The 27,166-nt window shown below is 35.5% G+C and overlaps 1 long non-coding RNA gene across 1 annotated transcript in view; it reads left to right on the top strand.

The window, feature by feature from the left end:
- The window catches only part of LOC140697677 (uncharacterized), a 201,815-nt gene that overhangs the window by 123,147 nt on the left and 51,502 nt on the right, over positions 1-27,166 (top strand). The window contains exon 2 of the long non-coding RNA XR_012074883.1: positions 26,815-26,887. This is a non-coding gene — a long non-coding RNA (uncharacterized lncRNA). The remainder of the gene's footprint in view (positions 1-26,814; positions 26,888-27,166) is intronic.

The following is a 27,166-nucleotide window of genomic DNA, read 5'->3' as shown; positions in this document are numbered from 1 at the left end:
GCTTTTATTTTGTGTATCCCTGAGCTGCTTTTGTAGATGTAGATGGTTTTATTGCTTTTGTCTTTTAACCTTCCTGCTAGCTTCATAAATGGTTGATCCACTACCTTCAATATATGTTTGCCTTTACTGGTGAGATTTTTTTCCTTTCATAATTTTCATGTTTCTAGCTGTGGCTTTTTCTTTTTCACTTAGGAAAAGTGCCTTTAATATTTCTTGTAAAGCCAGTTTTGTGGTTCGAAACTCTTAGCTTTTGCTTGTCTGTAAAACTCTTTACCTCTCCTTCAGTTCTGAATGATAACCCTGCTGAGCAGAGTAATCCTAGGTGTAGGTTTTTTCCTTTCATCACTTAAATACATCATGCTACTCCCTCTGGCCTTCAGAGTTTCTGCGGAAAAGTCAGCTGACAGTCTCATGGAGTTCCCCTAGGCGTAATTCACTGCTTTTCTCTTGCTGCTGCTTTTAAGAGTCTTTAATTTTTGCCCCCTTACTTACAATGTGTCAAACTCTTTGGGTTGATCTTGTTTTGGCCTCTGGGTTTCCTGTGCCTGTATGTCTGTTTCCTTCCCCAGGTTAGGAAAGTTTTCAGCTAGTATTGCTTCAGTTCTCTGCCCCTTTCCCTTTGCCTTCTCTTTCTGGGACCCCTTATCATGTGACGGTAGTACACTTAATGTTCAAGAGGTCTCTTAAACTGTCTTCATTTTTTAAAATTCTTTTTCTTTTTTCTATTCAGTTTCAGTGATTTCCACTACTTTGTGTTCCAGTTTGATGATACATTCCTCTGTATCATTTCGTCTACTGTTGATTCCTTCCAGTGTATTTTTTGTCTCAGTGATTGTATTCTTCAGCTGTTGGTTCTTCTTTATAACATCTAACTCTGTTAAACATCTCACTGTGTTCTTCCACTCTTCTCCCAAGGTAGTAGAGCATCATTACTTGTTTCTATTGAAGTATAGTTGATTTAAGTAGAGCATCATTATGGTTATTACTTTGAATTCTTTATTGGGCAGATTTCTTATCTCCACTGCACTTAGTTCTTCTTCTGAAGGTTTGTCCTGTTCCTCCATTTGGAACCTACTCCTCTGTCTAATTTTGTGTAATTCTTTATGCTTATTTCTACATATTGTGGTATGTGGGAGATGTCTGAGGAGGCTCAACAGCACACTCCCCTCTGGTCATATGTTCTAGGAGCGCCCCTCTGTGGGTTGCCTGTGACCTTCCTGCACGTAGTGGGGTCAGATACTGTGGTCATGCTAGCAGGCAGGGCTTGCCCCTGGTCTGGTTGGCTGCCAGTGTCTGATCTTATGTGGTGACCTGCTGGTGGGCAGGACTGGATCCCAGTGCAGCTGGTTGAATGGCCCAGGAGGTTCTGGGGCTTGTCCTACTGGTGAGCAGGCTTGGGTTCTGGTATGATATGGCTCATGGTCGAGGGATTCTCAGGACTGTTGCAGCCCCCGTGGTGGGCAGGGTGGGGTTCTGGCATGGCCTGCTGCATGTCCCAGGGAACCCCAGGGCTAGTGCTAGCCCGTTGGTGGGTTGGGCCATGTCCGAGAGTGGCCTGCTGTGGGCCTGGGGGGGTCAGGGCTGGCTTGCTAGTAGGTTGGTAAGCCCCAGGCGCTGATAAACTAGAGGGAGGACTCCATAATTGTACTTGCCAGCACCAGTGTCCTTGTGGTGGAACAAGTTCCCAGAAATGGCTGCTGCCAGTTCTGTTTCCCTGGGGGATTCCCAGTTTCCTCCTCCTGTCTCAGGAGGCGCTTTAAAATTAGCAAATGGTTCTGACCCAGTCTCCATTCAAATTACAGTCTCTGGGCTGGAACTGGAACATGTGAGATTTTGCGTGGACCCTTTGAGAGTGAAATCTGTTTCCTTTAGCCCTTTGACTCCCCCACAAACAAGCTCTGCTGGCCTTCAAAGCCAGACATTCTGGGGGCTCATCTTTTTGGTACAGGACCTCCTCTGCCCCAACGCAAGGCTGGGGAGCCTGATGTAGGACTCAGAACTCTTGCTCCTTTGAGAGAACCCCTGCCATTGTAACTACCCTCCAGTTTTTGGGTCATCTACCCAGAGTATGGGTCTTGACTTAGCTGCATCTCTGTCCATCTTGTTGTGGTTCCTTCTCTGTATCTTTAGTTGTGGAAAATCTTTTCTGCTCGACTTTAGGTCATCCTCACAGATAGTTGCTGCATAAGTAATTGTAATTTTGCTGTGCCCATGGGAGGAGCTGAGCTCAGGGCCTTCCTACTTTGACACTTGGTGACACCTCTTACCAGTTATAGTTTTTAATATTGTATGCTGTTAATTATTATTTTCCTGAAAATTTTCAAGAGAGGTTATAGGCTGCTAGCCAAAAGCTATTGGAAATTCTATGCCTTGTTTTTATGTTTATTTAAAAAAAAATCTGCTTTCTAAAGTATTGTTTTCAGTGCTAAATCTTTCAGTAAAATGTGTTCTTCTGTAGTTTCAACACATTATCTCCCTCTTTTGTTTTTTGGAATTTTTCTGTGGACCCCATGCTGTTTTTCTCTCTTCACTCATCTTCTAATGAGAGGAAGTCAATCCAGGTCTTACACTTCCCCGGGAGCAGTGCTGCTGTGTTCTCCTGCCCCTTGCTCTGCTTCTGCCTCTTTCTGAGTCCTTTTCTCAGATCTTATGCTGACACCCACTGATGTGCACAGAGTGAATCTACAAGGCTTGAGGACAGTGTTTCTGTTCTTGCTGTTTGGTTATACTGAGGTGAGTGGATCTCTGGAATATTTGATGCAAGCTGTGCTGATTCTGTCGACAGAAGGTGTGCACAACCCCTGAGAGTTCACCACACCTGATGCCCTTGCATTCTCTAGCCTTCCCTAATTATTTAGCTCACCTTTCAGTATGCAGCGTGCATGTTTTCTGTCTGATGCAGCTTCTTAATCCATAACATTACTGAGAAATAAAGTCTTTGAGTTGTCATAGATAAAAAGATAACTAATTAGAAAGAGGGTCTTGAAACAGCTCTGATCACCCCACAAAGCAGCTCCTCTTTGCAGTAAACCCTGAGTGAAGCTAAATAGCCCAGGATGGGAGAAATCACTGACAGGTTTTCATCATGTCTGGATTCATGAATCTGCCTCATAATCCATTCGTATGCACTAGTATCCACAGAAGATCTTTGCTACTTCAAGGCATTTTGAACTTATTCATTTGTTTCTATCTTTGTATTAGATTTTTCAACCAGAAAACAGGGATGGGATGAGGAGCAAGTCAGGCAGATTAGATATCACCATCTTGACCCAAAAATCTTGACCCAAATGTCACTGTATCTTCATATTGTTAAGTCACTGTAGAAAAAAATTTTTTTGACTCTTTCAGATTGAATTACTGGTCATTTCAGTCACCCTTATGGTGATGACATTTCCTCGGAAATAACTCCTTAAATATACATACAAGACTATTTGTATGAGGTTTTAGAGTTGGAGGCTGTCTCTGTGATGGCCATGCTGTAGTTAGGGGTGACTCTAGATGTCCCTACCCTCTGTGCAGGTGCTCCCACTGTGGCTGAATGGCGTTATCTCCATCTGCTTAGCCCAGTAACCTTGAGCAACTTCCTTAGACTTGATGTGTTTTGGGTTGTTTGTTGTTTGATGGTTTACTAGTGTTTTCCCATCTGTACTATGGAAATGGTGATGAGACCTTCTGATAAGCTTGTCTTGAGCATTCAGTGCGTTAACTGTTAGGACATGTGTCATACAGAATAAACGTGCAATAAATAGTAGTTTATGTTAGTTAATATGCTTCCTGAACATCTATTCTGTTTGGTCATATATCAGACTTTTTTTCCTAAAAGTGTGCTAAGCATATATTTGACTAATTTTTATTGGTTAAACATATTTGTTAGATGGTTTGATCATGTATACATGGCAGCATTAGGTAAATGCTAACCAAAGTGGGCGGGTACAGCTCAGTGATAGAGTGTGTGCTTAGCATGCATGAGGTACTGGGTTCAATCCCCAGTACCTCCATATAAATATATAAATAAACCTAATTACCCCTTAAACAAATAAAAAATATATATTTAAAACAAAAAAGAGCTAACCACGTAGATCTATTTGAAAATTTATCAGTGTGGTGGGACTAATGAATTTCTTTTCGACTACTCTCTCACTGTCATTGTGCATTTTGCATACATTTTAATATTAAAATGCTTCTTTATTTTACTTGTAAGCTCTCTAAAAGTCAGTATACTTGCATTATGGAAAATTATACAGAAGAATGAGTATTAGAAGTTTACCTGCAACACTACCTAGTCAAGCCAACAGCCCCCTTATACTATTGTCCTTGAGTGACACAAAACTCTGAGTAGAGAAATTTACTTTGTTCGGATTCACAAAAATAATAAGTGATCAAGTCAGGATTTGGATGCATATGAGTTTGTCTGTAAAGCTAGTATCATTTTTATTATGTCATGATATCTTCCCTTTGATTTAAAAGTATAGGTTGAACTTCAGGGCTATATCATACTTAAAACAATTGACAATGAATAAATGAACCTTACATATAACCTAATTTGTGTGCAAATCTTTGTGGGAGTATCTGTCTTCATTCAGCTTGGATACTTACCTAGGAATAAAATTTCTAGGATTGTATGTTAGTTTCATGTTGAACTTTCTGAGAACTCCCAGACTGTTTTCCAAGGTGACTGCACCATTTTACATTCCTACCAACAACTTATGAGTAGTCCATTACACCACATGCTTGTCAGCATTTGGTATTGTCTGTCTTATTTATGGCTTCTAGGAGGCATGAAATGCTATCCTATTTTGGTTTTAATTGGCATTTCCCTGATGATGAATGATGTTGAGCATCTTGTCATGTGCTTGTTAGCCATTTTTATATCTTCTTTTGTAAATGATCATATTTTTGCCAGTTTTCTTTTTTTGTAACTTGTGGGACCTGCTATAGTATATATTGTATACTTGAAGACCTTTTTAAAAAAGCGAACCTTCTATCTGTGTGTACTGAACAATTACTATAGCTGTGGAAGGTTTCACAATACAAATACAAACATTTGTGCATTGGTCTCCTGTCATGCTTACCTATTTTATTTTACTCTAAACATATGTGAGTTCACATATGCAGTTGCAAACTGAGGAGTATTTCATAGGGGAGTGTTTGACATTTAGAGCCTCAAAACTTATTATTTGAATGTGAATAGACTTGTTTGCTTCTTAGTTCGTCAGCATGAGGTGTGCAATTATGGCTTAGAAAATGAAATTTGAAAAGTTGCTTTCTTGTTTCATGTTGTTTAACAGGAATATAGTTTAACGTTCCACCAGATGTTTGCTCCATTGTTCTCTCTTTAAGGGTACCCCTAAACAAGCAGTATGGAGGAGTAAGAAAATCGTTCAGATGTCCATTAAGTGTTTACTGTGACTGCAACTGCTTACCTATTTTTCCTAAAGTATATGCTTGTAATGTGGTAATCTTCCTCTTAATACAAAATGCATCAATTGTTTTTCTTTTTGTGCACTGTATTTGGAATTTTTGTAGTGTTCAATGTGCATGCATTTTAATTTTTATTTTTAAGGTGACAAAAAATATAAAACACCAAATGTGACTTATTTTAAAATTAGCTTTAATGTGTTAAATACAACCTAATTAAAGTTACCCTTAGCATTGAATATCAGATACAGATTATTTGGTATTGAGTAAGATGCCAGAAATAAACTTAGGCTGGTATAATGTTACCTTTAATTTAACATTTTCCCACTCTGTTTAGAAATATATATGCATACTATTAAAGTGAACTACAGTAATATCATAGCCTTTCACAACACCAACAAAAATAATTTCCCATCAAAGTAGAAGATAGCTCTTCTATAAACAGTGTGTTATAACTACAATTCCCAGAACAAGAGTCTATTTATGAAAACAGACAGTTAGTTCTCATTGTTTTTATGGTGACAGAGACTCTCCTTGACAGTCTAGTCAGGCCTCTCCTCTTTAGTGAGCTCTCTTCTCTGCTAGGCCTCAACCTTGGCCTATAAGGATAGCAAACTTGGTATAAGCAATTTCATATACTCCCCCCTATGCTGAGAATTAGAACAAACATTAGCATTGTTTCTTTCAGCTCAAGATCATGTCTCTAGGATGAGAATCCCAGCCCTGTTAAAATGCCTGCCTGAGAAAGCTCAGTGCTGCTGGAAGAATTTACTGTTTGTTCCAGCCAAACCTGACTAAAAGCCTTTGCCGTCCTCTTTCTTAGAAGCATTAATTTAGAAAATGTGCAAATGTAAATCCTTTCTTTGTCCCTTTGAGATGTATCTTCTACAACCTAGGAATGTCTTTCTCATAGACCTGGGTGCCACACATCACGAAGGTCAGGGCCCCTTCTCCCAGTCTCTATGGGAGGGTAGGCATCTAACTTCCATAAGCACCAGTTAGCAAACATGGGTGGTCTAACTCTCCCCACTCCAAATGTCCTTCAGTTCTTTTCCTTTAGAACACTTTAGTATTCAAAAGCTTCCCACGTTTTGTTTCAACAGAGTTGAGCTCAGTTCATACTGAAATTTCTCTCTCACTGCACAAGTTTGAATCATATCTGTCTCACAATTTTTAACAGGAGTCCAGTGAATAATTTCTCTTTGATGATGGCAGCTCCATCCTTGCAGTCACTGGATTAAAACTCTGGAAATCACCCTTGATTCCCCTCTGTGTTCCATTTCAATCCACCAGAAGATCGTGTCAGCTTTACTGCTTTGGATCACCCTTCACTCTGTCTGGCCAAGCCACCAAGAACTGCTCCCTGGATCACTGCAGTAGCCTCTTAGTTGTTTTCCTTGCACAGTGGCCCCTTTGGTGAACTTGGGAAACGTTAGCCAGAGTCATAAGTCACACTGTGTCTCTTTTTGGCTTAAAACCCACCAGCAACTCCCTATCTTATAAGTAAAATCCAAAGTCCTTGAAATTGTGTGTTGATTCATCTCCATATTTTGGGTTTTTTTCCCCCAGTTTTCTTTCTACACTTCAAAAGTATTTAATTCCATTTTGATCTTAGAATGAGTATTATATGATTTCTATTCTTTTTCACTTGTTTTATGACCCAGAGTGTAGTCTGTCTTGGTAAATGTTCCATATAAACTTGAGAAGGATATATATTATGCTGTTGTTAGGTAAGGTAGTCCATAGCTGTCAATAATATCCAGTTGATTGATGGTGTTGTTGAGTTCAGTTATGTCCTTACAGATTTTTTGCCTGCTTGATCTGTTCATTTCAATAGAAGTGTGTTGAATCCTCAAGTATGATAATGGACTCATCAGTTTCTCTTTGTAATTCTATTAGTTTTTGCCACATATAGTTTGCCTCACCTAGAGCTATTGTTAACGTATATATAAGGATTGTTATGTGTTCTTGGAGAACTGACCTCCTTATCACTATGTCCTTCTTTATCCTTGATAACTTTGCTTTATCCCTAATAATTTGCTTTGAGGTCTGGTCTCTCTGATATTAATATAGCTTCTTCAGCTTCTTTTGATTGACGTTAGAAGGCTATAGTTTTCTCTACCCATATACTTTAAATTTATATGTTTCTATATGCTTAGAGTGAGTTTCTTGTAGAAATATAGTTGGATTGTGTTTTTTGATCCATTCTGATGATCTCTGCCTTTTAATTGATGCATGTAGACCATTGATACTCATAGTGTTCATTGGTATAAATGGACTAATATCCACAGTGTTTGCTACTGCTTTCTATTTAGTGCCCTTGCTTATTGTTCTTATTTTTGTCTTCCATTCTTTTTCTACTTTTTATTGTTTTAATTGAGCACTTTTTATTAAAAAATAATTGGTGTATTACATTCTGTTAGTTTCAGCGATCACCAATTTATAGTGTTTTGATGATCGCCAATTTATAATCCCAACAATAGTTCATAAGGGTTCCCTTTTTTCCGCATCCTCACCAATGTGGTGGAAGTCCCCCTGTGACTGGGTCAATTTGGAGTTCTTAACTCTCAGACTTGTCCACACTGAGCCTCCTCTAACTCCTTAGTTACAGTTCAGATTTTCCTATCCTACCCTGCCACAGGCTCCCAAGGTGGTTTTGGCTCTCTAGTGAGTCTCTACTCTATTAAGTCAAGACTTGGATCTTTTCAGCTTTTCACTTGTTGTTAGGATGGGGTGGCCACTTTAAAGTTCCTTACTTGAAGAACTGGAAGTTATCTCGCTGTATAAACACAAAGCACACCAAGCATATTCCTGCCTTAATAGCTTTATGCTTTGAAGCTCTTCCACCTTCTGGAATGTACTTTCTCCAAAAATCTAAATGGTGTTTCAGATCTTTGGGGAAATAACCTCCTAGGTGAGATCTTCCTTGATCATCTAGGTTTAAAATCAATTCCTTCTCACTACCCTGCAAATTTAAAGCAAGAATTGTTACTTGCTTTATTTTTCTCCCAATCACGTATGCCCCTTCTATGCTATTTAGTTACTGTGACACTCACGAGGCTCTACTTGGATCAGTGGTCTTTGGATTGGATTGATAATCAAACTCATAACACAACAGGCTTCTCCAGCACCACGATTATTTAGCTTTTAGAAAGTATCAAGGACAGAGAACAATATAGCACGCACAGCAATAGCCTAGCAAATTTCTCATGATTCTCAGACGCAGCTTTCTGTATCTATTTTCAGAGCACATATAGTCACAGGAGAAGGGACTGAGTGGGCATGGGTCAGGGAAGCCATCAGTTTCTGAATTCTTTTAAATCTAGCTAGTGGCATATGCCCTCAAGGGTAGGTGACTAGTTCCCCTTCTCCACTGTTGCAGCATCTCAATAGTACTGGCAACTCATTTCTCAAATGACATTCTCAACAACAAATTGCAAGTGGTTGTTCTTATGTACAGTCTTTGGTTGTGTTGTCAGTTGTCTTGGATTTGATATCGTGTCCACCTATGCATTATTTGAGTTAATATTGCAAATAAAATTAATTAAATGTCAAATCTTTAAGTATCCCTGAAGCCATAAAAACAGAAGGGCCAAAGAAACAGTACTTAAACCTTTCCTTCCACTTTATTTAGGTTTATTGCTATTTGGTTTATATTCTGTCTCCCCGACATTTCCAGAGTAGCAGTAATGATACCGTATGACATTAGCAGTGTATGACATTTATACAAGTTCTACTGACAAAGAACTTTGAATTTAAAACATGCATTCAAACTTTGAAGTTGAATCTTGAGTTTAATGTTGTAATGATTTAGATGTTGGTTATAATGTAGAAATTAGATTCTAATTTCTGTCTTCTCATTTGCTTAGTTTTTTCAGTATGAGAGCTGAGCCACTTATATTCCTTTTATTTATATTCTGGATATCATAAGGCCCATCATTATACTTGGAAGTCTGTGAAAAACATGGGCTAGGCCTTTTGGTTATCAGATTTTCTTTTTCCTATTGCAATTAAAAACCATATTTTAATGTCTTTCATTTTAAGTGACCTCACACCATTTGTTAATTATCCAGCATGTAAGTATGACATAAAAAATAAAAATAAGCAAGACTTATGGATTTGATTTTTGTTTTTAAAAGTCAGTGTATTGTTAAGCAGGCTTCCACTGAACTAGAAATCTTTAAAACCTCACTTGCAATAAAAGCCTTTGAGTTTGCACATGTGTTTTAAATACATACATAGATATAAATACTCAAAACAATACTGAATAATGTGTGAATAGCTGAAGAGAATCAGTCCTTTTGACAAAATATTAATAGCTAAGGTGGTCTTAGAAAATAGTGGTGATTATAGACTATTTTAAATGAAGGGTGAAATACTGATAAGAGTTTTTTCCCAAAGGTGTATTTACAGTTTAGGGGAAATAAATATTTTATTTGCTATAAGGTAAATATAAATGATAATAATAATATTTATATACATATTTTTTCATTCAAGTGGTAATCTTAACAGAAATGGCTGGATAAGTTGAGATATGATGTATAATGAATATTAAATTGCTTAAAAGTAACAAGAGGGAGTTGTGGCAAATCCAAAACTCTGGCCTACTGTAAAGTCAGTTTCTGTTTCAAAAGATTTGGATGATACATCTTGAGATGATTTTGGTTTCTTTGAGGGTATTTTTCCTGGGCAGTGAAAAATCACAGAGTAGACCTGTGTTAAATAGTTTAGAGAAACTGGCCTGTGATTAAACTTACTGTAGGTTTACAAGGCACATAATTTGTAGACAATCGACAGTCTTTATTATTTAATTCATTATACTCTTGAAATACAGAGCTGAAACAAAAAGTTATTTGTTGTTTCTTCTGAGAAGCTTTAGGGAAATGAGAGTATTCCAAGTACATATGATTAAGAATATTCTAAAACAAAAGAGAGAAAACAGGGCCAATATTTGCCATTTATGATCTTGAAACCTTATTTCCAACCCACTAATATGCACTCATTGAAATAAATAATTACAGTCTTGTAGGAGATGTCCTCAATCAGTTTCATTTATCATAACATAGGTACATTTGTAAAGACTGCCAGAACATGAGCTAAATCCCAACGTTACAGTATTTGTCCTGGAGACTTGAAGAAAAAGTAAAAGACTAACGGGGGAGAGATGTTTTCATCATATTAATTAAACGTAAAAGCCAAGGGTTAGTTACAGAGCCTGATCAGAGGCAATGAGAAAGTCAGAGCCTCTGTCTAACTTCACGTAATTAATATTTGTCAGGAGTTAAAAAGGATTTGAAGTAAAAAAGTTCAGATTTAAGTTAAACAGTTTGGTCTCAGCATCATTAAAAATAAGCTCCCACCTGCTTCTAATTTTCTTGTTGATTACAAAGGTCATTGGCTGTTTGAATAGTGAGGGGAAAAGGAGCTTTTACAAGAGCATGCAAATGAAGGCTCAAGCAAGGAGTTGTGTATGTTAATGAGTGTGGGGCGTTGATCAGTATGCAGTTGCATACTCGGACTATGATAAACATGCTTGAATATCTTTCAGCTCACAAGGGCACTCATTTATGTGTGCAAGTCAGCAGCGTCAATCCATTATTTGAAATTGTACTGAGACCTTCAATTACCTTTGCGAGAATCGGTGGTATTTTTGTAGTTTATAGGATTTGGTCTAATGGCCCTAAAAGTAGAATTGAAAATTCTACCAAAATTAGAGATCTTGTTAAAATATGATACTAAATTATTTCACAGCAATCTCTTATAAATATACCATTTCTTCTTTTTATGTATTTTTTCAACCTTCAATGAACTAGGTTTTGTCTATAGATTATCTCCATTAACCGTCACACCAATCCTGCTTGTGAGGAATCATTATTTTAATTTTACAGAAGAATAATTTTATAGAAGAATCGAGGCTCAGTTTTCTGAGATATTAGAATTATTTCCTTCCAACTATAATGGTCCCTTAATATCCCTATCACATGGTTTTTTAACAAGAAGTTCTCATCAATATCACCTAAGACATTTTTGAACTTTTATAGACTTTGGCCCGATGTTTAACACTTCTATTCAGTTGGGTTTTCATGCTGCTAAGTCTCTGTTTTTTCTTTATGTACAATTTTAAAGAGATCAACAGTGATGCTGATGTGTACCCCTGGTTGAGAATCACTGTTATTTGCCATTATAGAATTTAGTTAGCGAAATACTGCTTTCAGCTATCACTAATGTTTAGGTACAAATTGGTGGTCCTAGACTCTGGGTACTAGAGAAATAGCTTCCATCCTATTATTACTGACTAATATCTATTGATCTCTTATTATGTACTTGATTCTATCCTAAGCGGTTTATATCTAATAGCCATTTAATCCTCACAGTGGCATTACTGGGTGGATACTGTATAAACTCATTTCATAGATAAGGGCCTAAGGCATAGAATGTTAAGGAATTTGCACAAGATGAAAGAATTTGAATGGATGCTATGTGACTATAGAGCTCACATTCTTAAAATATTCCCTGAATGCTTTGTAGGGTCTCTGTGGCAGTCAAAGAATTTCTTTTTTAGATCATGAAACATTTCATGTATCCAAATTAATATGCATATCATCCATGATAGATATATGGAATAATAATAACAAAATACGTATTTCACTGTTAAGACATAAAACATAATGAAAATGATATTTTTACTTTTTATGTGGTTTTATTTTGTTTTTTTATGAGGGGGAGATATTTTTTGTTTGGAGGAGGTACTGGGGATTGAACCCAGGACCTTGTGCATGCTAAGCATGAACTCTACCACTTGAGCTATAACCTCTCCCTACTTATTGTGGTTTTGTAATGTATTTTAAATAAAGTTTGGTTGACTTGTGTCTACTTATATATTAACATTTAAAATTTTCCCCGTCTTTGTTGATTTACTTTAAATTTGTTTTATGATAAATATGTGTGTATATAGATAGGTGTACCCACACATATATGTCATTTCTCTGCTTTTCCTTATGCATAAGTGGAGTTTTTTTTTGTGCTTTGCTTGTATCACTAACAATATATTCTAGAAATCACTTAATATCTATTTAAAATATCCTTTTCATTCCTTTTTTTTTACAGTTTTATAGTCTTCCATTCTGTTAAATACCATAATTTATTCAACCTATCTCCTGTGAATGTGTATTCACATTGTTTCGAATATGTTGTAATTGCAACTAATGCTGCAATTAGTAGACTTTTGCATATGTAGTTTTAATTATTTGAGGTGTAATTTAAGGATAAATTCATAAAAGTAGGATTGCTGTGTCAAAGTGTAAATGAATATGCAGTTTTATAATATATTACCAAATTCTCTTCGACAAGTCTGCACCATTGTGTATTTCTGTGCTCATTATATGAATTCCTATTTCTCCACAGTTTATCAATAGAACTATTTTGACAACTTTGAATTTTTTCCAGTTTGTTAGATGATATATAATATTTTAATATTTCAGTGTAATTTTCATTTGCACATATTTTTTAAGGGAGATTAAACATGTTTTCATATATTTAAGAACTATTTTATACCATAATTTTGGGAATTATATATTCATATTTTTGCCTGTTTTTATTTTGTAGTTTTTAGTCTTTTTTAAATTCATCATTTATTATGGAAATTTGCCCTCCATCTTGAATGTTAGTTTAAAGTATTTTTTCTATTTTATCATTCATCTTGTGACATTTTCCCTATGACATCTTCTTCCAAGTACTTTTTAAAAGTATGTAATTGATTTTTTTAATTGCATATGTGTTTTTGAATCCGTTAGTATCCCGTCTTGCCCAGTGTTAAAACTCTCAAGAGGATAATGCCACATCTCCTCCCACCCCTCCAAGGAAGAGACATACACATGACCTTATTGTTGCCACCGTGGAATGGAAACACTCCTGGCTCTCTCTTTCAATCTGGGTCATCCTTCAGAGGGCACAGCTTTGTGTGTGAGTCTCTGAATTAATCCCCTACCATACAGATTTTAAAACTGAAACTCCGTAACACACAGATTTCTGGATTGTCAATTTCTCCCCAGATTAATTACCTCTTTGTTTTAATACTCGTTTCTTTCCTCCTCCCCTCCTCTCCTGGCACTTTCTTCTCCTCCTGCACTTCCTCCTCCCCCTTCTTCTTCTTTGTCTCTCTCTCCTTTGAGGGATTTATCTAAATTCCTTATCATTTTTATCAATAATATCAAATAACTGTACTTTAATATATACATCAGCTTGTTTTAAATGTTTTATTTTGTTGTTATTTTAGGATACCTAGTTTGCCATATTATAGAAAACAGAAGTATTAGACATTGCTTTTCAATACCATAAGAAGACACTTTCATAACATTGATGCATTTGGAAAAAAAATTCCATCTGAGGCATTCCTCTAATCTTACTCTGCATTTTCATTAAATGAGGATGTATGAGAGAAAAAGTTAAACAAATATCTTATACACTAGATATTTGACCTCAAGCTAAAAAAAAGTAGACATTACCAAAAATCACAAAGAAAAGAAGATCCAAATGTGAAGACAAAATATAGAAAATCCCCAGAGAGTAACTTTGAATAGGTAAGCTGTGCTCCAAAGACAGATTAAAATAATTTACTCTTCTTGGGTATTTGTTTTTATGTAGGGTTTTTCTCTGTCCAAATATTTTCAATGACATTATTTAATATTTAATTTTATAATCAATGGATTAACTTTATATAAAAATCTGATGAAATGGTCAGCTTTAGACAATAGTTTCCAGCACCTATTTATGGATACAATTCAGGATAGTTGCAGAGAAAATACTCAAAGTTGCAGAGAAAATACTCAAATGTGTATTAAAAATACAGATTCCTAGGACTTACCCATTGTTAATACAGATAAACGACAGTACATCAACTTTACAGATAAGGAAATGGAATTTCCTTATGGAAATAGGATTTTTATATACAAAAACAAATTGCTTAAAGTCTACAGCTACTGTCTGACAAGAATATCAGTTGACAAATATTTATGTCTGAACATGCCAATGTTGGACATTTTCTCTATGACATTTGTGTCAGCTTTCTCAGTTTTTTCCAATTATCTATTTGTCCATCATGAGGACAATACCCAAATAGTGTGTACTATTTGGAAATAGTCCTAATTTATTACAAAATGATAACATTTCTTTAGTTGTTAGTTAGAATTTTCCAAACTAAATACAAAAGTAAAGCTAAAAGGAGTTGGTTAGGATCAATAGTTTAGTGTGATGTATGTTTACTCCTGAAATTGGTGTCATAGTATATATTGTGGTACAGACATTGTATGAGATGAAATAAAAGGAAATTCAAATGCAAATTTATTTATTTAGAAACTAAAAGTATATAAACAATTTCCTTACGATTGATGTTAAACAGTTCTGTTGATAACACATTTATTGTTGTGAATATAAAACATAGGAGAGAACATGTTATCAGTCTCTTTTTTCTGAAGGTTGTTGTTAAACCCAGCAAAGTGGAACTTTGGTGAAGCTTAAAGGGTGCACAAATATGCTTTAGGATTTGTTAAAGAGTTAGAAAGGACTTTGTCTCATATTTATCTCTAATTTGGAATGGCAGTCTGTATATATAAATAACTTTTCTAGTTTTTAAACTGCTCTTTTATTTTCTGGAGACATACTATAAAAGAAAATATATAGAGAAGATTAAGAATGTTTAAGGAGAAGAGATATATTTTACTGACTCAGCCTCAACATTATATATTATATATAATATATATATATATATATATAATAATCCCATAGAATATTCCAGATAGAAGCCCCAAATTCACTATCAACAAGTATTTTTTACGTGCTATCATTAGTAATAAAACATATACCTCATTGAAAAAACTGTTTGCTCAGTGTACCAGATGCAGGGAGTATGTGTTGGTAGAAGCAATCAAATATAAAAAATTGAGGAAATATAATACCATAAAAAATGATAAGAATAGATTCAGGAGAAAAGAAATAAGGAAGCATGACTCACCCCATCCCCCCACCAAAAAAAAAAAAATCTAGGAGTTGGACTAGAACTGCTAACAGCTTAAAATGCAGCCAACCTAAAGTTGAGTTGATATGGCTGGTATCGCAAACAAACCTAAGCTGTTGTAGCCTTGAAACCAAGAAACTTCACACTCCAGAATGTCAGGAAATGCTGTGAACGTGTTGTTAATGGTATGTGGTGTTCTTCTCATGAATTACAGAGTATGTTTGGGGACTTTATCAATCTCTTAACCAGTCTTCTCAAAAATTTCTCCAAAGTACCTAGAAGATGTTGGGGCATTCTTGGGGTTTTGAAAATGAACTGCAATTAAGTAAAATTTGGGAGCCTCCCAGGAGCAGGTACACTAAATGAGGTGGGGAGAGATGAGTGAATTTTTTTTTTAATATTTTAGCCAGATATGTGAGAAGGATTTATTTATGTTTAGACATGCATTATGGTATTTGATAGAGGAGAATGAGATGAAACCTTGATAGTCACTAGAAATTACAACTTCAGGGGATATCATGTATCACACATTAGCAGTGCATCACATGGATGTCAGTAAGTTTCAAAGCAGTTCTTTCAAGAAGTGCAAAGAGCAAATAAGTAATTTACAAGAGTAGTCACAATTGTCTGAAATTTGCCTTAATAATGCAGAACTACAGACACCCGAGATCTGTTTTTATGAGCAACAGTGAATAGGTTGACTTTATCTTTTGCCTCAGGTTGTCATCAAGTATGTGGTCTATAAATAAAAGATTATCCATCCTCCCATTACTACCACAAAACCAAAATGTGAAAATTCTTGAGATATTCCCCAGTAGGACATATTATTCAAGAAAAATCATGTTCACAAGGATAAGCATATCTTTTTAAACCATTCAAAATATTTAAAACATAATGAAAATTAAAAATTACATCATTTTTAGAAGGAACAAAAACTTTTCCTATGTTTTCAGCTTTGAGAAAACCCAGGCGCAAATCTTTCAGTTTCTACTTGAAGGTGAATTATTGAAAAATCTTGTGTAAAGAGAAGTTTTAGGCCAGATCAGGTACAGAATGCAGCCAAAGCTGTTTTTCATCACAGAGGTGATAACAGGTCAGCTATTCTCTCTGTTAATGGCTCTCTGATCCACCTTTTTTCTTGCAGCATTTTAGGGGAAAATGAACTGTTTGATGAAATCTTGAGAGGCCATGTTGCATCTTAAAAATCCTTTTTTTCTTTCTTTCTTGTTTTTTAGCTGCTTTACTTTGACTTTAATGTTAAAGAAACTACAGTTTTTTACTTCCATCCTAGACTTTCGGATATCCTCACTTTGAAGCTACTGATACTGGGTAAACAAGACCCCTACCCACCTTGGAGATAAATTCAGCCTAAAAGCCTCTGTAAAGGCAAGAGTTACATTACGACTTCAACCAGACTTTCTCTGCCCCTGAAGAGGAGGCTTGCATTCTATTACGATACTGGCCGAAGGAGGCCGTTTTGGCTGCACAGCTGGAATGGACCCTGCCTTTGACAGAGTGTCAGACTGGCAGGAACAGGAACACAAAACATCTGCTGAGGCCACAAAGCCCTCACAATGTCTTTCGTTTTATTGAGTTGTCATTGGAATTACAGTGCAGAAAGATGTGCCCGAGTTGATTGGACTTTGATAGGCAAGAAAGGCTTCTGAGTTGAGTAGGGTCAAGGTATCTATCCCCAGCTTCCCACTGCCCCTGGCAGCTGGGGACCACAGCCCAAATCAGAAATCAGATAAATCAAACCTCCTAACTCTTAGCTTCAATTATATTCTTATTTTAGTTTAGATTTAGTGTGTATGCCTTGATTAAGGATGTCTGTGCCCGATTTCTCTAATTCATCTTCAATATGCTGTACTCTAGATAATTTGACTGTAGGTTTAAAAAATAGCCCATTATGATTTGAGCCTTTGAGTGACTTACCATCAATAGAGACACATAATATGAAGAAGAAATTTGAAGTATATCTTGGATTAAAACTTGATTTAGATCCCATAAAGTTGTCTCCTATCTTGGCAGTCACCCACACCCCAGAAATCATGGCTAGTGTCATCATTTATGTCAGCATCTGAATAGGAAGATAATATCCTATGAGTAGTCAATATGAAAATTAAAGTCTCCCTTTATCAGTAACAGGATAATCCTATCATGGTCAAGTCTTTCAAAATATTTATAAATATCTTTTTGTCACACTAACTGGATCACTTGATATCAAGACCCTTGGTTCACATTATGATTCAGAAACATTTCTTTCATGCACTCCAAGTTAACTTATTGTCTCTAAATTGATCTGTTGATTGACGACTACATAAAATCATGGGAGGCGATGATTCTGGCATATGATTTACCACATAGATAATTGAATATTCATTCTTACACCTCAGTAAATTTGAATGTGCTGTTTTATGATAATCATAGCCGTAGGGTTATCAAAATCCATAGCTCTCATATTACTCTGCCTGTGGTGATTGCTTACTGAGATGATCTCTTAATTAAATTATTATAAGAAATAGAATAGGAGTAGATATGTCTCTGTGTCAGTTAGCTTTGATCTGGCTGATAGTCAATAATAGTGGATAACTCGTAGTTCTCTTTTTAAGGTGGTAACTGTGGATCATATCTTTCTCATTTCCTACTTTCTATCCCACTTTAGGGATCATTCTGACATCATCAGTTACTTTCTCCATCTTGACAAACATTGCCCAGTATTTCATGCACTACTGTCAGCGGATGGAAGTCAGAGAGAATTAAGATTTGGTCTTTATAGGTTTCTCTTACTCAGTAGAGTGATACATTTCTGACGATCAGATTTTGGACTCCTCCAGAGAAGTTTACCCCATTGTAATCACCAGGTGGTCAAAATGCTGAGGAACATGATGGCAAGGAAGATAGGTGAACGTGCAGGGAAAAGTGTCATGTGGAAAGCTATGAAAAAATTCTGAGCAAGTTTAGTTTGTAAAACTACAGATTTGTGAGTATTATAGGCAAAGAACACAAGGGAAGTTCTGTCAAAAGGGAAAATAATCACTTCGATCTTTTTTGTTCTTGATTGCAAATGTATGATTACTTCCAGAATAAAGCAGTGATTCCCGAATTACTAGATGTGTCCAAGAAGAACACTGGAATCTGAAGAGTGATTTCATTATTGGGATGTGCTCTGAGGTTCCTTTGAAACTGTGGATTGAAATGTTAGATTTCTTTTCTGTCTGCCTGTAATATTCTCCTAATTTGCCTCTGCATTAGGCAAACGAAAAAAAAATCCTGAAGTTTCATCACCACCGTGTTGCCTGACTGAAGCTACTCTAAATGAGTCTCTTTTCTTCTCAGCTCCTCTAGGGGCATCTCCTAAAAATGTGTTGGGAATAAGAAGCACTTACACAAAAGATTTACGGATGTCAGGTGTTTCATCATCAAATCAGTGTGAAAAATGTTCTGTTAAAATTAAACAGGCTAGGTTAACATGAGTTTTGAGGTGAAGAAATGTAGCAGGTTAATGTGAATTATGAGCTCTAAGAGTGAAGTATGACAAAGTTCACAGGTAATAGCAAAACGGTTTTTCCAGCGCAATGCAGGACTAGTAAGGATTCTGTGGATCACTTTAGAAACACTCTATCCTATGTTATCTAAGTCATTTATTCTATGTTTAATTATGTGTTAATCTTTAATTGTTCAACTTTCCATATATGTATGTTTTTTCTTGTGGTCAAGGCACATGAAATAAAACTTTGGTATATATGTACTCTCTTCTCTGATAGCCATGGTGCCTAATGGTGGCACTGAGTAGCACTAAATACTTTTTTTTAAATTAACCTTTGTGTGTTTTCAGTACAGAGAGTCTCCTACCATCTTGTGCACACATTTACCCTACTATCAATGGCTATTTTTCTGGATACAAGAGTCTGTTTTTACATTGGACCATATATATACCTTATTCTAATAGAGCATAAATGTCACCTGTGTCAATCTACAGCTATGCAAACATGTCATAAATATTCTAGCAAATGATACTTAGATTTTTTTCTTAAAAAAGGGGAAGAATCACAGTTTTCCACAAAAATTCTCGATCTCCATTTTTATCAACTAAATGTATTCTTACTTTCTTAAGAATATTGCCCTCAAACAAAAATTGTCTCATGTGAATTCTCTTTTATTTGTTTTAATCTACAAAATAGATTACTTGTAGAAGGGGAGTGTTTTTATAATCAAAAAAAAAAATCTTCCATTAAACTCACCTGAAAAATGTCTTAAGTTAGAGTGATATCCAGTACTAGATTTTTCTTTGCATTGAAGGGCACATTCTTATAAAGCCGGTGACTGTATTTCCTACCCAGTAATTCCCTTTTCGTTCAGATCATTTCATTAAGACTTTCCCTGAATTGGTGCCCTTCCTCCTTCCTCTCTTTCCTCAATGCTCCGTACTATTTTTAGTGACATGTAGCCCTATGAATTAGCTCCTCCTTACCTTAAATATGAATATTATTTTTTAATTAATCTCAACAATTCTGCGCTATGAGATGTGTATACCTCCTTGCTATTTTGTCAGTATGTGTCATTTGACCTATAATCATGTCAATCTGCAAATTCCTTAAGCATGATTTCAGATTGAAGAAAAAAAAACTAAGAATATAGCAAGGAAGGAAGTATATTTTGCCAAAAATTGGTTTTGTTGAGATAACCATTCAAATAAATGTTCTTGTAATTCAAATAATGCTTTTGTTAAACTCTTAACACACTTAGAAACTGATATTGTAAAACAGCATATTTTCCATAGAAGTGAAAAACAAAATATGCCATAAACCTAGGTAATAATCAGTAGCTCACAATGTAAAATTTTCTGATTGAAACTAGTGTTATCTTTTATCTCAGACCTACCGATGCAAAGACAGTGTGACTTTTACATAGTTATAATTTCCAAAGTTTAATGAAGAAAAACTGTGAAGTTGGCTTTTTTTTTCCAAAGTGGCTCATATGGTTTACATGTAAAAACCATCACCTATCCAACGAGAAAAAAATATGAAGGGATCATAATACCATTTATTTCACTGTCATGTAAAATGCTATATATTCTGCTGTCCCTGACATGAGCAATTTTGGGATCTGAACCCAGTCTTGAGCAAACCATGTGACTTTGTGCAGAATCTATGGCTTTCTTTTTGCCTCACCTTTTCCTTTTCCAAACTAAGAAAATAAAATCATATCAAGTTAGGTGATGCATATGAAATTTTAATGTAGGAATAAACTTGCTCTCTCAATAAAGCCTGACTCTTCACTTGGGAAGGAAGATACAGTACCTACAGACCCAGTGCTTTGGTGATTTGGGAAAAATGGCAGCAATATGGTATCTTTCTGTCTGGAGATGATTCCATTTATCTTCAAGGATTTGCTTAACCCTAAAATCCCACTGGTACTTTACTTTCTTTTGGACATGTAAGAGACTGTCTTGGAACATTTTTGTTTATTTGATTCGGATTTCTGGTTGTTCTGACATGGTTAGGAAGCTTAATAAGATTCTAGAGTGAGTTTCACAGCATCCTTCTACTTGTGAGCATAACCACGCCTAGATCTCTATGTCCTTTTGGAGACTGCCTCCTGGTTTAGCTGTGAGCTATTCATCTGGGCCATATGTTTGACATAATTAATAAATGTGTTCCTGAACTTCTCAGTGCTCTGGGGTTCAGAGAGTGAGGCAAATTAGATTATTTTATAAGGAATATAGCTATTCTTAATTAATAGACATGGGAAAATGAGAGTTTTTAGCACTGTTTATGAGGAGATGCAGGGATTACATAAAAATAGGGGAAAATACTGAAAAAATTTGGAGGAAAAAAACTTGTAAATGAAATGAGCCTCTCAGGGACACACAGGTTCTCTTGTGTCTCTAATAGAGATTTCCTATTTCCTTGCTAATAGAACCTGGTTTTGTTGAAGAACTGACATGGATGTACAAAGAGAAGGTGGGCCCCACCACAAACTCTAGGATTTTTCTGTCCTTAAATTAACTGTGGAAATCTCTTTCTCCTTTTTCAGGGAGTGGTTTAAAGTTAGAAATCTGATCCAGTTCAGAATACTTAAAAGTCAGGGAATTCTGCTAAAAAACTGATAAGAGATTGAAAGAAATCCTCCCCTCTTGTCCCTTTTTACTTTGGAAATGGTTCTGCCTGTGGTAGTTTGGTGCACTTTGCAAACATATCGGGAAACGGAGAGTGGTGCAGAGCAGCTGGTCTACATCCCCGATGCTGGTGAGCATCTGAAGTAATGAGCCCCAGATTACTGCTGTCTGGATTTTTATCATGTGAAAGAAAAAAAAACACGTAGTTCAAGCCACTTTTAGTTTTAAAATTTTGTGGTGTGTGTGTCAGGTCAAAGAATTTGAAACTGCGAGAATAAGGTAAGGTTATGTCCCTGCTGTCACTAAAGGGCCTTTTCACCTAACTAGGTGTATCGACATTACTGAATGACACTTCATTGTTTTCAGACTGTCCTCAGTAGAAGCCATAAGTTGGTGGCCCACTGGCCCTCAGTTACACCTCATTGCTCTGCATACTGCATCACTCTTGTTAATTTTGCCACATACCTGTTACATACTCACCCACTTTACATATTTCAATAACCTGATGATCATATGACTTGAGCTTCCTGGTCAAAAGTGTACAAAATTATTCTTTGAAACACTTATGTAACCATGAGAGGTTTGAAAAGGAACATTTGGGATATTCTAAAATATTTTTATATCAATTAACGACTAAATATTTATTCTAAGGTAATAAATAACCCATGCCAAACTGTAGATATTTAGTCTTTACAGTGGTGCTAATTTTAGTGATGAAATCATGAAACAGTTCTTAACTAATAATATTGTGGAATTTGCTCATTAAAATATGCTATATACAGTCATGAAAAAAAGTTATTTTTCTTCATTTGTTTTTCATACTTGTCCCAGTTTGATCTATTATGATAAGCAAAAGACAAAGTAAAATAACTGATCCCTGGGAAGGAACACTTATGAATTATGTAAGACAATTTTATATAGATATAAAGCAGATGTATTTTATAAATTTTGGTCAACATCCATAAGCCTCTCATGGCTATTTATATACAGAATAAGCACTTGATCTCAATTTTGGGTGTACTTAACTGTATTTTTGGAAAATTTCTGTGAAAATCTGCATATTTAACTTGCCAGCCAGATAAGGGAAGAACTATATTGACATGACTGAGGATGGTGAGGGAAATCGTGAGACACTCAAAAATGTGCAATAATTCTGTGAAACTATCCATCACTGACTTATCAGTTTAGAGTAACTTCTTACAAAGATGGCATAGCAGTCTCTGTTCTTGGCTCTCCCACTTTGAGGCACTGGGAAAATATGATTTCTTTAAATTTACATTACCTTTTGATGATGATTATATCTGCCTCTAGTTACCTTCAAGTATTTGAAGATAAATGGTAAGAATCTACATGAATGCTCTTTGAAGAAAATATGACACTTGGTAAAATACCTTAAAATATATTGAAAAATGTGCTGTTTTGGCCAAATGCTATTGATAGTTAGGATATTTATTGGTACAGTAGAGTATGCAAATAAATGAAAAATCTTTTGAAAATGCAATATTACATAAATTGAATTCAAATTTGTGTTTTTATATTAATTTTGCCACTGTTACATTTATCTTTAACCTCAGCCAAATGTCACATTGATAATGTTTTGCAAGTGAATTTTAATGAACTTCATAAATTTTAGATTAGAAATTGCTTATGATATTCCAATAAGGCAATAAAATATGACTTGTAGGATGGAAGAGCAGGTAACCACTAAGCCTTTCATTTATATTTCCTTTAACCTTAAATCATACTTATGTATCCTAATCTTTAGTAGACAATGTTCCAACCAAGAAAAGCAGGAACTCTCTAAAAGTTTATGCTTTTCAAAATAAAAAATGGTAGCAGGTGGAATACTAGACTATAAACCTACCCACTCATGCCAAAGAAGTATGCAACCAAATAAGCAAGACTCTGTCATGGATACTTGCATTCATGTTTCAGCTTTGTATGGTGTTTAGGAATGTAAGGATTGCTTAATGCTGTTGGTGGCTGGATGCCTTGGATTGAGGACTGAAAAGACATACAAAGTTTGGAATCAGGAACAAAAAAAAAGTAGAGAAAGAAAAGTTTATGTTGGTTGAGGGGAGAGTTTCCACAATTCATGATACTTGAGTGATATTGTAGTACAAGAAAAATGGAACTTCGTATGTTTTTGGTTATGGCAACCTGATAAAAATGACAGAAACATCTTGCTTCCTACTAATGTCTTAGTGACCAAATGATGATAAGTTCTGGAAATCAGCCACTGTCAAGTAAGTTTAGGTAACTGAGTATGGATTAGAGAAGAAAATACAGTTTAGACAAAAAGAGCTTATTAGTTAAGGACAAATTATTTAACTATCCAGATCTTGGTTGCTTCATCTATAAAATGGACAGAGGAATATTGACCAAAAGATAATAAAATATGTCAAGTTAGCTTAGGCAGCCCTGTGTAGAGCAACTGGAAGGTGGCCAGTGTGCTGTGGTGGTAATAGAAGTGGGGAGGAGCTAGAGAAGGGGAGCGCTGAGGTAGAGGAAGAGAAGAAGGGTACTGAGCAAGGACAAGAGGAAGAGGTCATGGGTTGCTGTCTTTATTGTCATGTGAACCACAAGAGCACATACTTTTAAGAAAGGGAAGCCATTAAGGTGTCCACTACAGAAAGTAGGAAAATTGAGCAATGCATGGTATTTGATGTAAAAGGAATGTGATTCTCTTGAGAAAGAAGCAGGAGTATTGAAAAGAACGGTCATATTGGCTACCTTAAACTAAGTAGTGATAAAAATAAGAACCCTTGGGTGTGGTAATTGGTGAGAGACTTGGAGCAGCCCCCTGTAATGATGGGGTCATGTCAGCAGACCACACAGAGGCTAAACGTGTGACTCTGATTGTTCTCAAATAACAGGGCGTTTCATTTTTCAAGGGACAATATAATGCCATTTTGTGTTCTCAGAGCTGGCCTCTGTGATGTCACAGGTCCTCCCTAAGTATCTGCCTTACATCACAGGACCCCTCACCATTTATTCATTTATTTAGCAGTGTGGAATAAAACCCACACAGTAAGATTCCTTCAAATGATTCCTTATGAGAAAATACTAATTTTATGGTGGCTATATGGTATGATTTCCATGAAAACACTGAAGTATCCATGGTCAAATTAAAATAAATCACTAAAATTAACAAAGCTTAATATCTACTCCTAGAGTTGGACAGAAAATGCTAAACTTCACCTGCTTGAAAATCAAATTTAATAAGACTAAGATATTGAAGAAAAATTTAGAGAAATAGAAATGGTTTTGGATTGCCTTAGAAACAAAATTCAGAACTTAGTTGTTCTTAGAAGTAGCTGTTAAACAGAAACATTGTGTATTTTTTATATTTAGCTCTATAAAGGCTAAGCTTTAGCTGCTTTATTTGATGTTGTATCTAGATTCCAATCAGGAACTTTAAAAATTGACAGCTTATATACTTATTATTTTCCTCTAATGTAAAATAAATCTTAAATCTGTAGCCCACTGTATATTTTAAAAGGAAGTGAACAGCTGCTACTTATTCAGTACGGATTTATGGAATGTTAATATGTAAAGCTTCATTAAATCCTATTGGCAAGTCACTTTCAGGTGACTGAAATGATTAGCCAGTCTTCAAAGTGGCAAAATCTCTCTCTGTGCTCTCTAATATTTGGTTATTAAGTAGCTCTTCTTCTAAAAGAATACATACATAGACTGTATTTTGAAACAAGTATGACATTTTATAAACCATTAAAATCTTTTAAGGTAAGAGTTAAATTCACAAATATTTTACTCATTCTGTAGAACACAGGACACAGTTCAGTTTATCCTCAACATACTTACCTCATCTAAAAATAACAGTTGGAAAAGTTGCTCCATAATTTTTTCTAAGGACTTAAGAATCTCACAACCCAGAGATTCACGCTAAATCGTTTTGTTCCAAGGAATGAGAGAACATTTCCAGAAATTTCAGGCTTGTCAAAAACATTAGTCACCTATTTAAAAATCCATTACCATGAAATCTAACTTTTAAGGAAGAAACACATTTGTCAGCACCACTCGTACACATTAAATATTCACCTAAAAATGCTGTTGTCTTGTTCCAACGGCACAAACTCAAAATATCATTCCTGTTTTATTTTTAAAGTTTTGAATTTATTATAATAAATTCAGTTAAATGTACTTATAAAGCATTTTTTAGGAAAGGAAAATATTTGCTTATGAACCCAACTTTGATTGTGAAACAAAAGTCTTTATCTTTTAAACAATTTTTCTGACAGCAAGAGCAAGTATGGTGGTACTGAGGGATCCAGTGTTGCCTCAGTGGGCTCCCACTCGAGCAGGACCTAGTTGTCGTTCCTAAAACTGAAGGCTTTGTTTCTAAGGGCTGTTACTAACCTGATTAACAACTTGTTAACTAAACAATCATGTTGATAAAGGAGACATGATTATCTGTTCTCCTTAAATGTATTTGTATTTACTCTGAGTTCTCCTGGAAAATTCTGTACTGTAGCATAAATAGGAGTTCTAAAATGTTCATCTTAGAGGATTTATTCTGGTTCGTGCTATGTGCTTAAAGAATCCTTTCTATACCTCCAGCATTATAAAGTTTCAATTAACACAGTCAACAGCATAATGAAAAGGTATAATGAAATAGGTCATAGTAACTTTTCACAGACATGCCAAATAGATGGATAATGATTGCGTTTTCTATACACGTCTTAGTTTTAAATCACATGTCTATCTCAATAAATATTGAGTAATAGTCTCAGACCTGCAGACCTCATTTCTGTGTGAAATTTGAAAGGCTTGTGTATTTTATGTGTAGAATTTTTTTTTTAAGTTTTGTACTGGCACAAATTTAGTTTGTATAATAGCGTAGGCTGCTGAATTTATTTAAAAAGGGAAGGAACAGAATATATTTAGGAAGTGTTGATGGTTCACCTGCAGGGTAAGACTGGGCAGTATCAGTCACATTACCACATTACCAGGAGGTGGCAGCTCACTAAATTTTTTCACTATTAGTGATTTTCAGATTTTTTAAAAATTTTCTTTAGCCCCTCGCTATTTACAGATTTCCCCCCAAATATTCTCTTAGGTGACTCTTACAACAGTGTGTAAAAAAGACAGGACACATGCCTTTATTCCTTAATTTCCATGTGAGGAAATTAAAGGAGAGAGGAGTCACGTGACATACCCCTAAACTAGGCAGAGAAAACAATGTCTTCCACTGCTGGTTCAATGGTCTCCTCATTGCATTACTGCTTTCTTGATTTTCTAGGAAAGAGTGTTTCCTGATACAGTATTTTGGATACATCCTGTGCTGATCTGGAGCTGGCAAAAGAATAGAGAAGGTAAGGCAGGCTTACTGGATGTATAATTCTGAAAATAAACTGTGCATTATTTATCTCTATCATGTAATGCTATGTTCCTGGTTCTTCTAAAATAATTTGAATAAGAAAGAAAAGATCTCACTGGAATCTCTGCAGACTCCTTTGAAATGTTTAGAAGGCACTAGAGAAAAGGTGTTTTGTTTTGTTTTTTTTTAAATACTTTGAAAAATTCTATTTGGTCTTGGAATCTACATAGTCCTGAAAACTTGTGAGTACTTATATTCTATCCAGGTCAGTGGA

This window comes from Vicugna pacos, chromosome 8, assembly GCF_048564905.1.
Source record: "Vicugna pacos chromosome 8, VicPac4, whole genome shotgun sequence".
Classification (NCBI taxonomy): Eukaryota; Metazoa; Chordata; class Mammalia; order Artiodactyla; family Camelidae; genus Vicugna; species Vicugna pacos.
This window is presented reverse-complemented; position numbering and strand designations above follow the sequence as displayed.